The sequence below is a fragment of the Dromaius novaehollandiae genome, chromosome 3 (genome assembly GCF_036370855.1).
Source record: "Dromaius novaehollandiae isolate bDroNov1 chromosome 3, bDroNov1.hap1, whole genome shotgun sequence".
In the NCBI taxonomy this organism is placed as follows: Eukaryota; Metazoa; Chordata; class Aves; order Casuariiformes; family Dromaiidae; genus Dromaius; species Dromaius novaehollandiae.
This window is the reverse complement of record NC_088100.1, coordinates 34,432,889-34,447,388: the sequence shown is the minus strand read 5'-3', so window position 1 is coordinate 34,447,388 and position 14,500 is coordinate 34,432,889. Positions and strand designations below refer to the sequence as shown.

Below are 14,500 nucleotides of genomic sequence, written 5' to 3'. Positions count from 1 at the left end.
TCCATTGAAAACACTCAAATTTCAAAAGAAAAAAATACATACTTAAGGGAGCAGATGTACTAGAAGTGTATGTAGACAATCTATATGTCCCTGAAACAAACCTGAATTAGGTCCAGTGAAACTGTATCAATTTTAGGCATATCAGCTGGACTGAGCAATCCAGGAATTTCTGACCTGGATACCAGATTTTGTTTTTATTCATCTAATGCATCATTAATGCTGCTATTGTATACTGTTACTTTTAAGTGAATTTGTGCAGAAAGGAGGACTGAAAAAAAAAATGGTATCAATCCTGATATTATTTCTAAACAATAGGCTACAATTATCTTGGTTGGAAATAATTATTTCCAATTGATTTTAAAAGAATCAGAACACAGGATGGGATTCCTGCTCCCAATCCAGCAAAGCTCTTAAACACTTAGTAGTTTTACCTTTCTGCATCATGCTCACAAGAAAGGAAAATCTGTAGGAAAATGCTGTCAAAATTATTTCTGCTAATCATGATTTCTTTTTGTATTGCCTTGCTATGTTCCTGTTCACACATCTGTCAGTCTGTTTCATCTCTGTTCAGAAACACTTCTGGTGTTCTGTGACTTCAGAAGTGATAGTTGTTTTGAATGTCTCTGTTCTCAGCTCACTTGTATGAGACAGGGTCTTGATTAGAACTGGGCAGGGTTTTTTTGGTTACTGTTTTTTTACTGGAAACAACACTTTTGATTGTTATTTTGTGCTGAATTTCCTCCACAGGTTTACCAAGGTAAGAAGCTGTGTTCTCCTTTTCCATCAGAAACCCTCTGATTAGGATGCTCCCCTGGAATGACAGAAGTCAAGGGTTCAAAACCAGTTTCTGCCCATTTCAGAGCAGGAGTTGAATCACTGCTTGGGAGCGTGTCTTAATGTTACCAGGTATTTTTTAAGTGCATTCTCCTTGATGTCTTCTGACACAGTTCTGTTTTTACACAGAACATCAAAATATTTTTTGGAATATTTAGTGCAAAGTCCTACATCATTAATAACAGAGGTGGAGTAACTGTTAGCAGAAAACCCAATAGCATATGATGTGGGCATTGACATGAGAGCATTGACAAGTGTCTTCATCACTCTTTTGAAAAGAGGAAGGCCCACAAAATAATGGGTATGTGTTTTCGTTGCCTTTTTAATTCACTGTTTCTTGGTTTCAGGAGACCAAGTTGGCAGTCAGACTCCTTAAAGAAGCCTTGAGTGTTTGACACCAAAAATATTAGTTAATTCATGTAGGATTTTTTTAATGCTAAATTATTGATTTACATAACTCAACATGCATGCATCAGTGCATCTTTCTTATCTACACATTCCTCCATAACTAGTCACGACTGTATGCTGTGTGGAAGGGTCATCTTAGTTCCTTTCCCAGTAGTTGAATTGTTCCTTTGATATATTTTTGTTCCTTATTTACTCATTTGCCAGTTGCTCCCCTTTCTGGGAACATTTGAATCCATAATAAATGGACTAACCTTCGAGTCTAAAAGGCCTTCCAATATTTTTAGCCTTTGCCAGGAAGGAAAGGAACCTACACATCATGAAGGTAAGTGAGGAGAAAGTCCATATGGAAAGGTTGTGTCTTCTATTAGATCATTCATAGCTTCTGGGAAAAATAGATGTGGCTTTTAAACTTCAGGCCTCTTCTTTTGCATCATTATCTCAACCATTACAGCTAGAATAGTGCTAGTGTGTTTTGAAAGCTGTCTCTTACAGCAACTGGAGTCTTAAGAGGGTCTCCCATTTGTCTGTGTACCTCGCTCTCAGAAAGCCCTATGTCTGCTCTTGCATTATGTCTCCCCAAATTGTCTCTCTCAAACAGCTGTTGTTGACTGTCTAAGTCCTGTTCTGAGACCTGTTGGTAAAGATGCAGCTTCTGTTAGTATAAGGGCACTGGCTTGTGTTATACTTAACTTCTGATCAGACATATCTTAAGGGAGTGATCTCATTTGCCATGAATGGTTTGGTATTAACATAATTTGCTGTTACTGTGTCAACTGTGAGGAAACAGTTATATTACCAGTACTGTATTTACCAACAGCAAAGCAGATAATCCTGAATTTTGCTAGCTGTATAGATATGAAGCTTCATAAGGGGTATGTGTTCAAATGTCAGAAGCAGCCTTTCATGTCTTTGCTACTATGCAGGACACTAGTGATGTTCTGTTTTTCTCTGTATTCACAGAAAATACTCATCCTCTTTCTGCTTCCCTTTATAAATACTAGTTCTGCTTCTCCAGGGTGCACACAACTTCTGGGAAGAGTTGACAAGAATTCCCTTTGTTATTTTTCGGGTGGTGGTGAGGTTGTGCCAGCCTTCTTTTGGGGGGGGGGGGCGGGGCGGGAGTATTAATATCAATCAGAATTATGCCATCATAAGTAGTAAAAGCTACAAAGAGAATCTTGTGGGGATAAGTACTTAAGAAACAGAGGTTAGTTGGCCACATGACAGTCCCTTTTCTGTACAGATAGGCAATGAGCTTTTTTTTAAACTGCATTTGTTTAATCCAACAAATCAGATTGCTTTAGTCAAATCAAAGTTTTGCCGACTTGACTTTAATTTAAAAGTGGTCTATTTCTTGAGCTGTTTTAGGTTTGGATGTGTGTATATTGCTATAGTTTTATAGCACTAGTTTTTAGCTAAGTCTCACCAAAACCTTGGCAGGCAGTTAAAGCCTATGTGCCATACTGTGAAATGGGTTAGACATGCATTTAGTTCTGCTGCCTTTGCTTCCACCAAATCTGCAAAGAGGTGAGGCGGGTGGGCGCTATTAAGTGAAAATGTCTAAAGTGGCCCGACTAGATTTTCTGAACTCCTTTGAGTTGTTTCCTATACAGTTTCCTTATCACCAGAAAGTCCTTACCACAACCAGTCAGTTTATCCCCCCCTAAAAAATCTTTGGGGTAAGAGAGGTAAGAGGTATTTAATAATAATTGAAGTTGCAAGGGGAATTTAGACCATAGTTATTCAAAGTAGTATTCAGCTAGCTGTGAGGACTAACAGCTTTTTCCAGGAAATAAGGCCGAAGAGTCTTTCAGTGACCACAGTCACCACAGACTTTCCATCCACTTTTCCTAAAGCAGCTAGAGCAACTGTAATTTCATTCATAATAGCTAGTTATAGGTTAATGGTATTGCTCACTTTTAAGGTAGTGTTCAGGAGCCCCACTGGGTTAGACATCATACAAAAGTGTGACGTATACATTACGTGCCCTTCATGGGAGGGAATGTTATGCAAACTGTACCTGGTGGTCTTTTCAGAGAGTTGTGATCGAGGATCTGGTTTGGCCTCTCATGCCTCTTCTAAATTCTCTGAAGGAAATACTTCATGCTGATAAACAGCTCTGTTGAATTTATAGTACTCAGAAAACTTCATATTCTGTCTTTGCAGATTTTAAAGTAAATGAATGTAACATTAAATAAGAATGCCTATTTAATGCTTCACTCATGTAACAGTTAATACTTCTGCAGTTCTGTATTTAATAGGCTATATGTTTATGATTCTAAAAATAGCTTAGAGTTCATTTATTTGTTTTATGTGATTGTGTACATAATCTGCTGCAAAAGTTATTCATGCCACATTTAATGTGATAGTGAAACCATGAGACACATTTATATTTATTTGAATTTCTTGCCCTCCCCCAGAAGAGTTGCATATAGCAAGTAACTGTTTTAAGTCAGGGTGTTAGTTATTAACATATTTGTAAGATTAAAATAGTCAGAAAAGGAACTGCAAGAAGACACCAGCAGTTAATTTACATGCCCAGTGGCCCAGCAAATGGGGGGCACAGAGAGATACCAGATCATCAGAATGTATGATCAACCACATCATGGCAACAGAGGCAGAATTTTATGAAGGAGGGGAAGGGGCAAGGTTGCAATGGTGACTTAATGGGCAGGGTATCCAGTTTCTAACTCAAGGCTACATGGTATAGTGTGCTTTTGTGGTTTTTTTTTTTTTTTTTTTTTGGGGGGGGGGTGGGTTGTTTTTTAACTAAAACTGCACCAAGTTAAACCCTAGAGACAGAAATGAGTCAATTTCATTAGCTTTCTATGGTGTGTAAAACAAGTGCTCTGATTTAACATAACACTTAGTAATCTCCTGGCTGTTCAAACACAGATCTGGCTAAAGTAGTAAGAGTCACAATTCAATCTAGTGAAAACTGCATTTCTTTGAAAAAAGTTATTTCCATAGAAAATTTTGTCTGGCCATGTAAGTTGAGCAGGGCTGTCCTGAAAGAGTTGCACATGTTATCTTTGAGAAGTAATTTTCCCTACCCTTCTTAAGCTCCAAAAATGCTGAATTGATTTTGCTTTTCAATAGCATACTTGGTAGTAATTCCACATTGGCTGAAATCAGGCTTGGATCAGACACAAAGAAGAAAAATCAAGTAGCTGAGTGACTAAAAAGAACGTTGAGATACAGATATGCATTCTAAAACAAATGTAATATGAATTCAGAATAATGGTAATTTTGCTCTTAATGCAACATAACGCGTAGAAGGCTGCAGCTTATTGCAAAAGACGATGCCTGGTTGTTGCCCAAGGCATAGCAATGGAAAGAAAGCATGGCTTATTAAACAGAAATTCTTTTTGCCTTCCCCTCCCTTTAAAGGATAACAATTTGTTACTGAGTAGAGCTGTGTGAAGAGTGATAATAGTATTTCAAAAAGCATTTTAAAATCTGGAATGAAATTTCATGAAAGGAATTTTTTTCACTTGATTTCTTTTGTAGTATACAAAAGTTTCTATATGTCTACTTTGGAAAAGAGAAATAATATATTCATTTTTGGTCTCTTCCTAAATTAAATTCCAGTGTAAAGGCTTAAATTCAGTTCCACTAGACTTTGGTATTGTCGCACTTGCTGATGCAAAATATGGTTCCATTGATGGTTTTCTGACCACCTCGTCTGCTGATGCATTCCAGCAATAAATGACTAATCTTTTCTTTCTGAATCATCTTACTAGCTGAGAAGACAGAGTTTTTTGCCAAAACTCCATCTTTCTCCCACTCCTTTTGCCTGGCCATCTGGGCTTTTCAGAGAACAAGAAATGACAAGTGCCTTCTGTATCTACAAGTTTAAACAGTCTCTGCTGAAGGAAAAAAAAATGCTTTCCACATATTCATAAAAAGGAAAACAAGCAAGAATTCTGCAGTAACTGAAATCTGCTAGCACTTTAGGGAAAATACAATATCCTAAAAATTGCAGGTAGTTTTTGTCAGAATATGATGGTATGAAGAGAATCAGTGCTATGGCCATCTTTGAAAGGAATCTGAAATGGAGTATATCTTGCAGCTGAACTGAAGACCTAATTCTGCCAGTTCCACTGAGTGGTAAGTAGCCCTAATGGCATTATTTAAGCAAAAACACTTAAACTGATATCTGAATGAAAAGATGGGGGGAGAGAAATGGAAAGGAGGGCATTTCCTTTAACACACACACACAAAAAGATTTTCTTCTGAACAATCTTAAAACTGAACTGTATAAAAGTACCAAACATAGTCACTAAGTGAAATTTGATTTTGACTTGACTAGCTTACGATGCTTTCAAATTTGCATGCTATGCATCATCAGCACACTTTGCATGGTTGCTTTGTTCAGCTGGGGAAGTATATAGTAGCTTTGAGGGGAAGGTGAGTTTTACTCTCTGTTGGGGAGGAGATAATGTATTACTCTACATAAATAGGATGGAAAATCGAGCCCTTGCTTATTATAGAGGAATTATTTGCCAGAGTCTGATTTGCCCCCATGTCTATCTCAGTTACTACCTTCATCACTAGTGTTTATTTTGCACAGTTGAGCACTGCTTCTGCAGTCAGCAGGCCTGACTGAAAGTCTGAGACTGGAGTTGATGGATTTTTTTTTTTTAGCATCCATAACTGTACTTTCTGTAAGCTGCACTATCAGTTCCTTGGGAATAGTTATGGAAATGGATAATTCTTCTGAATTTTTTTCATTAGTGCAGGCATCTTTTTTTTATTTCAGATTGAGATGCATATATTTTGGAGTCTCCTTCCCATGCTGTGTTAGTATTGTTAATATTTTCTGTTATGAAAAGAGCCTCTGATTAAGCTTAAAAGGCCTCTGTGTGAAGAGAATGAGAAATCAGAATATTTCTAATAGATGTTTGACTTACTAATACATAGCTGATAGAATTGCTAAGCACCTCTGCACTGTTGAAAGTAAAGAAAATGGGCAAATAGAAGATTTACATAGCAGTAGAGAAGGAAAAGATTGTGGAAAAATATTCACACAGGTATGGGGTGTTAATTTAATATCTTTGCACAGGGTCCTCTTGATGCCAGTAGTACTTTCAGCAGCAACTGAGAGCTAAGCATATGTTTGAGTATTTTGCTGTAGTATGACCTAAACCCAGATTGCAAAGGAGATGGTGCATGGCAAAGTTGTGTTGCCATACATAACTGGTAAAGTACATCTTTCCAGTATGAGAACCCATTGCCCTCTTAGAGGCTTAGACTCTCTGTCATGGGAAGGGCAAGTTTGAACTCTCACAGGCACAGGGTGGAGTTCCGCCTAGATCCACATTCTGTCACAGATGAAAAATAATTGCTCCTACTCTCTGTTTTAAGAGAAAAGAGGGGCAGTTTGTGTTTCATGAACCAGCCCACTTTGTCAATCCTCTCATCCTCAAGAGCTGAGCATACGAACTCTGTGGAGCTGCGGAAGGCTTGGGAAGAAAACAGCTACCAAGCAGCCATGTGTTGAAGGCTTGGGTAGCTGCATGTGTGCAGCCAGCAGCTGAATCTTAGAAACTGGAGAGCTTTAATGTGAAAAACGGACATATGTGGGCAGAACTGTCTCTAGTGCTGGGCAGCAGCTGAGTTTTTGACTACCAGAGCCAAAATGTGAAAAATATGTTAGCTCAAGCTTAGATGTAATAGATATCTGTAACTTTGCATGTGTTGCTCCATTCTCTCTGTTCAAAGTATCCCCTTTTATTGTAAGAGCCATGCTGTGAAAAATCAACCCACAGCAGTCTTGTTCAATCAGTCTGAGAACAGGCTGAAATCATAAGCCACAAGAGCTGTGATTCCTCCCCCAAGTCTCCTCCTAAGAGTGCTAACTTCAAAGGTTGCTTTTGAGCATTGAAATACCAACTGTATTAAACAAGTGGTCAAAACGCAAGCAACCAGTTTGAATTGCTGAAACTTAATTAAAAGTACCAGCTGGCTTCACTTCTGACTGAGGATCCATTGCAACAAAACAGACCAAACAAAATTCCAGTCTAAACCCAGCTATCTGCTGCTCCGCAATGAAAGCTCAATGCTGCATGTGTCACTTTGAAGCCTAGGTGAAAGTTTCACTGTTTGGCGAATGTCATTGATGTGTACGAACACACTTGCATGAGGGCAGATGTCTTCCTACTGAAGGAGGAGGGGAAAAAATCTCTACAGGCTTCCTCTTCCCCGTGTCTGTTCTAATTCTTTTGAATCACAAAATACGAGTGCCAGGTGTCAGTTTGCACAGATGGATAGTTAATACGCTGCTCATGTTGTTGTGAGGTGACTGCTGTTTGACTCGTATCTTTTGAGCTGAGTCATGAAGTGTGACTGTGTGGTTGTACATTGCTTTGTCTCAGTGCACTGGGCAAGGAGGCGGCTGCTCAGAGCAGCTATCCCGGACCGAGACGAAACACAAAAGCGGGGATTTGGAGCGCGTGAGCAGGCACTGCTGAGCTGGTGCATGCTTCTGCAACTGTGCAGAGCCAGGGCAGGCCCCCGCGTGGCAGTAAGGCCCTAGCACCACCACCCCTCTCCTACCAGCCGCCCCACAGGCACTTCACCAAGGTATAAGGAAAGCCCCGAAGACAATATAGATAAGGCAGCATAAGAATTCAGAGCATTTGGATGGAAAAGATTTCTCTTATTACACAGGCAGCTAAAATGCTGATCCTTCAAAAATCTCAGGATCAGCAAGTTGAGCAATTAGCTCAATCAGTAAAGATTACTTATTTTCACTCTTCATATAGTGCCTCTGCTGCACTTGGTTTTGGTCTGGGAATTACTCTCAAGTGTTCCAAACCTTCTAAATAGGCCTCAGGCGTGCCACAAACTATTCTTTGAGGTCTCTCCACCCCCACGTGCAGTTTATTTGAAATCACTGCCTCTAGCTGTAATTGTGTCCTGGAGCCTTTGCTTTAAATGAAAATGGCTTCAAGTTGAACTCTAACCCCTATTATCATCCTCCAAAGGAAAGAGGCCCAGTGGTAGTTCTGCTCCTGCAAAGGTTTGAGTAGACCTACTTGACTCTGTCGGAGTGAAAAATGATCTGGAATAGGTAGGCACAAATGTTTTGGCTAGTGATATATTAATGGTTTCGTAATAAAGTATGAATAGCTAGTCTGTGCCCCATACTTTCCATGTGAGTGACTTCAAACGCTTCCCAGATATCTTGGCATTATATTGCGTTATTGCCTTTGTTGGTAAGATAGTGTGACAGAGAGCAGCTTAGGAGAGACTTGGGGGGAGGGGGCAAGGGAGCGCCTGGAGAGTGGGAGCAAGTACTGAGAGGGACTTGCTGCTCCTCAGAACAGGCATACTGTGCAAAAGGAGAGCTGTGGCCCCAAAGCTTTCGAAAGGTCAGCGATTGGCTTTTGTTCGATTAGCAGTGGTACGTGCTTTCAGTCCTGGGCAGCTGAGTTGTGAAGATTAACAGTTTTCTCTCATTTTCCTCAATATACAATTGATTGGCGCAGGGAAGGGATTGAAGGGGTTCCAGCCACTCAGTAACGCTTTCTCCTGCAAAAGCGTTTGACAAGTGCATTTTCAGTTGTGTGCTTAAAATCAGTTTCGTGCTTTAGATATAAGCTAAGTTTAAAAATGACAGGTTTAAGAATATTGATATGATGCCAGTCTAGTTTTTCAGTTAAATGATAGATTGGCAACCATGTAATTGATTTCCAGTGTTTAATTCTGCTCACTACTTTGAAGATGAAAACAGTGCCTGAACTCTTAACTTTTCTATACGGTATTTAAATCAATCATTTGATTTTTCATAATAAATAGATATTTTAAAAATTCACACATTGCAGCTCGGCTTTTTATTTTAATGCTTGTAAAGGCAAGGTCCTAACGAGCAGTCTCCTCAAGTTCACTTTTAAAATAAAATTCAATGATGAAAGTGTAAAATATTAGAAGACAGCAGGTATAGGTACAACAGATTGCAGCCTTGCTTAACAAGGAGGAGGGAACTGAAAGATGGAAGGTTCTGTGCATTGTGTACTGCAGGCAGTACTGCTCCTAGCAGTCCCCAGTGTAGATGAGTTGTCTATAGTTTCTGTAGATTTATGACTGCTAAGGCCAAGAGATGAATTTCTTCTGGTTAATTGTCCTTGTTTTTTGGTGGCCAAGCTTCCTGTCATTTTATTCCACCAAGCTATGGAGGTGAAAAGCTTAGAATTGGGTACACCTGTGCCTAGCTCTATATTTACAGCTGCATTTAATCTCACTTTCACTGAAATCAGCAACTTTCTGGTAAGCAGAGTTTTACTCAGTGCTGTTCTGTTTTGTTTTTCTTTTGTCTGATTGAAAAGATGAGCTTAGGAGGCTTACTTTGTGGGTTAACTTCACTTGTTTTATTCTTAACTTTGCAGTTTCTACTCTCTTACATTCTCAACAAGTGTAACACCACAGTAAAAACTATACATGCTACAAATAAACCACAAAAGATGTTATACTGATAAATGTCTTGCATCTTCAACTACAGTAATATGAGGCCTGCTTTATAATTCATCCATTGGGGATTTTGTGTTTATTTTGAAGCCTCTGACGTATGCTTACTAGACTAACAGAAAACTGCATACTGAGACTCTTAAGAACAGTGATTACAGATCATTTTTTAAACCTTGTGAGTACTTCTAGACTGAGACCTGCCTAGCATGTTATAAGAAATGCAGTATTATAAATCATGCTGTCCTACTTAATCACCATGGCTTACCTTAATAACCCTTGAAAACCAGTTTCACCACTGCTTTGATGGTAGCTGGAGTGACTTTAGCACTGTTGAGAACAGCTAGATACTGGCCTGCATGGGGAAGGCAACACAGTTCTCATGCCACTTACCACTGTGGCAATATGGAGGGTTTCTGAGACACCAAATAAGAAATCTGGCTAGGAAGCCCACTAGGCAAATCATCTCTGTGTGTGTGGTGTGGGACAGAATTGGGTCAGAGCCTATTGCAGTTCATGGATCACAGTAGTTACTATGGATTTGCTTTTGTGTTTGCTACTTAGTGTTGTATTCCCTGCCCCCATGCAAATTTGTTTTTTTTAAATTCTGTTTCTGCATAAGAAGAAAGTCTCTGGACCCACAGCATTTGGTGAGTTTCTTAGCAACACCATGTTTTGAGCAATACAGTTAGCTTTCCCCATCAGCATGCCCAAAGTAGCTGAGCAACTATGGTCTTGTCTTTTCACAGAAAGAATTATGGGTTTTGTAATTAATTTCTGGTTTCGTGGAAAGTAGTGCTTTTTTGCATCTCATTTCTCATAGTAAAATGGGTACATACTGTGAACATCTATGAGGTGGTCAGTACTACAGTACCAGAGGAGCTCCCCAAGTGTTTATGAAATGTCTTTAAAAATAACATATCTAAAAGGGCATAATATTTTACCACGTAACATGCTTATAAAAATGAAAATCACTCAATTTCACTGTTATTTCTTTCTGTAATGTTTGGCAGCTGTTATTTTAATGAAGGGAATTTAGAAAGCAAGAACTATTTGACTTGACTAAATGTTTTATCATCCTTTACAGCAGTTCATTGTATCTTCATCCAGCTGAGTTTATGGTAATTCCATTATGAATAAGATGGGAAGACAAGAACTTATAGTTTTAAAATATAATTTGTCCAAAAGATACCATATTAAAATACTGATTTTAAATGGTATGTACTACTTTATGTGCATTTATTAAAGAGTCACTGTTGAACAGTGGCTACAAGTTCAAGAAAAGTGAAGTGTTATGGAAGACATCCAGATTTTTGCAGTGATTTTACAAAAAATTGATTCAGAGTGGAAGGAAGAAGTCTTGACACCAGTTCTGTGGCTTCAGAAAATTCAGTGAAGTATGGTGCACAGAATGAGCTCAAACATGCCTACGCAATTGATGTTAACGTAGGTGAGAGGCTCCCTGTGTAATGCCAATGAAAGAAAGCTGTTTAAGAGAATTACCAATGTGAGGTTCTGAGGAAGGAGTTGTATTTTAAAGACTAAAACTCTCTGAGGTATAAACACTTTAACTAATAAAACTGGACTCTACCTAAGATTCCTGGTCACTTTATCCTAAAAATAAGCATTACTAAGGATCAGACAACAAGAACTTATGACAGTTCGTATTTGCATTTAGGCACATTAAGCTTTACTTTGGGTACTTGAGTCCTTTGGTGGATCTGCCTATCAGTTGTGGGGGGGTTTTTTGTTTGTTTGTTTGTTTGTTTTTTGTTATCCTACATTTAAAATGACAATAGTATTTTATGTTTCATAGAGACCTGTAATTTTGAGGTTGAAATAATATCCATTTCTACTATCCTATACGTATTGTAAGGTAAGATGAGGGGTGATATGCCAGTTTGTTATGCTGGGTAACTCTGGTAACTTGTGATGTAAAAACAGGTTTGGGGTTTCTTTAGCACAGTTTTCTCTCTTGCTCACTCTTTTTTTTTTCCTCCTTCTTCTGTCCTCCCACTCTGAATCAGTCTGTACTCTCTGTGCCAAGAAAGGAGTACTCTGGTCTCATTCGCAAACGGGTAACTTCAGGGAGATGTGTCTGCATCCTGTAGCTGATAGGGGCAGCCCTCTGGCAGTGAGTGAGAGGTGCTGCAGCGTTCCTGGCACTGCCCACCTAGGCAGAGAGAAAGTACCAGAGATGCTTTGTTGCTGCTATTTTGGGAGACATTGAAAGAGGCATCAGCAACAGCTGGAAACATTGCTGGTTTTGCTGAAATCATCATTTCAAAGCCACGGCACAGATTATTGTCATTGTTTTGCTTTCATACTGCATTTTAAAGAAGTCCTGAGGTGGCTGGTCCTGTGATCCAAAAAAGTCACTGTTCTCTCTTGTGCAGTGACTTTTCCCCCCCCCCTTTCCCCCCCCTCCCCCCCCCGCCACCTCCCAGTTCTGTTTTAGGCATTTACTGGATATCAAAATGTATATGACTGGAAGGGGGAGAGAAATACTGATTTTAAAATTGAAGTGTAAAATGTTTGGTTGATACATTTTTTTAAAAAAACTTAAGAGCATAAGGTGCTATAAAGTATTGCTAAAAGGGTGTGCGTATTAGCTCAACCACTGTGAAATGCCAAAAGCCTGGGTTTGCTACCCTAAGATGCTGTAAGCAAACATGGTGGATGATGCTTTCAAAACCTCTAAGCAAAATTCAGTGAAACTAAAACTCAGGCACTTCTATAATTATAACTTACTTTCAGCATATTTATAAGAATGAACTGAGTCAAAAGTAAACAATATGTATCACGTGATTGTTGCATATTGCCATTATTAGATCAATGGGTATAGCTGGGTATTTTCTGTTGTCGCTTATCTGCTTTGAGCTGGTACCTGTTACGTCCCAAACCCATTAGCAGGCATTGTGCATGTATATAGCAAGAAAAGAAAAAGGTTAATTGGATCAGCTAGATAATTCAATGGAAAACTACATTCCTCCCCAAAAAACTCTTTCCATTGGATAACTTTACTGCTCCCACTTCTTTTTCAACTGTATGATCATTAGATGCAATGAAGGAAATATTCAGATGGATTAGGGCAGACAAACCAACCCTTCTGGCAGGAATTCACATCTACATAGGTTTAGCTTTGGCATGGAGTGACCCCTTTCAACTTCTTTTCAATTTAAGAATTTAAAATTTATTTTGGAGTACACTTTCTTTTTCCTTTTGTATTCTGAGGCTTCTTACTGTAGTCCAAACTGAACCTGGAGAAAAATGAATAGCAGTGTACATCTTCATTGATTCCACTTTGACTTTTGCAGAAAAAGGCAGTTACATCTGTACTGAATTACTATCCCTGATAGGAGTCTGTACCCTTCTCTACATAACAGATAGTTTCTTTCCCCCAGATTGCCATCTGCATAGGAATGTCATTATTCTCAGCTGTTGCTAGCGGATGATGCTTCTGAGGAGTATCCCAGACGGAAAGCGGAAAGCAAGTGAGCAAGAGTTTCTATTTCCTTAGTTTATATGGATGTGTAAATGTTGCTGGGTAACATGACTCAGCGCACAGCTTTATGAAGTAGATGGGATTGTGTTAACTTACACAGCAAGCATAAATTATTTTCCATAAATAGTGATACTGCAGTTTAGCTCTGCAGGGTCATTAGAGATAAACTTAGAGAAGGAGCTAAAATTTACTTTCTAAAAAGTAGCATTTCTTTACAATTTTCACTCCCCCCATACATACCATAGAACCATTCAGATGGTGGGGGAGAGAGGAGGCATTGCTTGTGTATGCTCCTATGTGTTTCTTACTGCAGTACTTAATTATAGTGTACACACACTGTCAGGTTTTTCATGGCGAATGGTAAAGTATGTATATAAAACAGTTGGCAGGGATGATTTAATAATATCTGTGCTAAATTGAAAGTGTACAGAATTAAAAACTCAGACTATGCTTTACATTTTAAATTGCCTTAAAAACAACATAGGATGTGATCAACACCCCTCCTCCCCCCAGTAACTAAGATAGACCTTTTAGACCTTCCTGCTTTATGTGAAGGGGTTCTTCTGATTCCTCTTCATGATTTTAGCAGAACAATCTGCTGCTTGTAAGAAAAGTTCCAGTTCCCGGCAGTAGAGGACAGTAATATGTGGCTCACTATTACGAATCAGTTGCTTTAAAAAGAAAAAGGAAAAAAAAAAAAAAAAAAGTACTGCCTTTTTTATATGTTTTACTTATTTTCTGGCTTGTGGGATGATCACGTCTCTAAGCTCAAATGTCTGTCGTCTTTAGTTCATATTCCTCTCTTCTTTTCCTCCCTCCTTCCCCGCCCCCCCCCCCCCCCCCCCCCAATATATCCGCTCTAATTGTGCCCAGAGTTTTGGCAGGGCCTGACAGGATGGCATGTCAGCCTTGGCTCAAGTTCACTCCGAGATTTGGCCTGAATGCTGTGAGAGCTGACTCAACATGCATTCACAGTTTAAAGGGGACGAAGTCTACTTTACGCAGCGTCTGATACAAGCTGTTAACCTCTGAAATGCTGTTCCTGTTTATTGCCCTTTGAAACCACAGCTGCTGTTTTTCATAAGTATTGTTAGTGAAAGGACGGCGAGGAGTAGCATATAGGGCCTGACCTCCCACATCATTACTTGGTTGATTGTTCCAGCCATGGTATCGCTGCCTGTGGGAAAACAGCATGCCCTGTTTTTAGCATTCTTCTGGTTGTTGTTTTGGAAGTGCTGGAGAAGCCAAACATGTTTTCCAGCATTTCGTTTTGATAAGAAGTCAGTA

General features: G+C 39.2%; 1 long non-coding RNA gene across 1 annotated transcript; it reads left to right on the top strand.

The window, feature by feature from the left end:
* The first annotated feature begins 211 nt into the window (after positions 1–211).
* LOC112984423 (uncharacterized) lies at positions 212–14,042 on the top strand. The gene is made up of 3 exons (XR_010388241.1): positions 212–1,564; positions 4,986–11,584; positions 13,113–14,042. It is a non-coding gene; the product is annotated as an uncharacterized LOC112984423 (long non-coding RNA).
* The last annotated feature ends 458 nt before the right edge of the window (positions 14,043–14,500 follow it).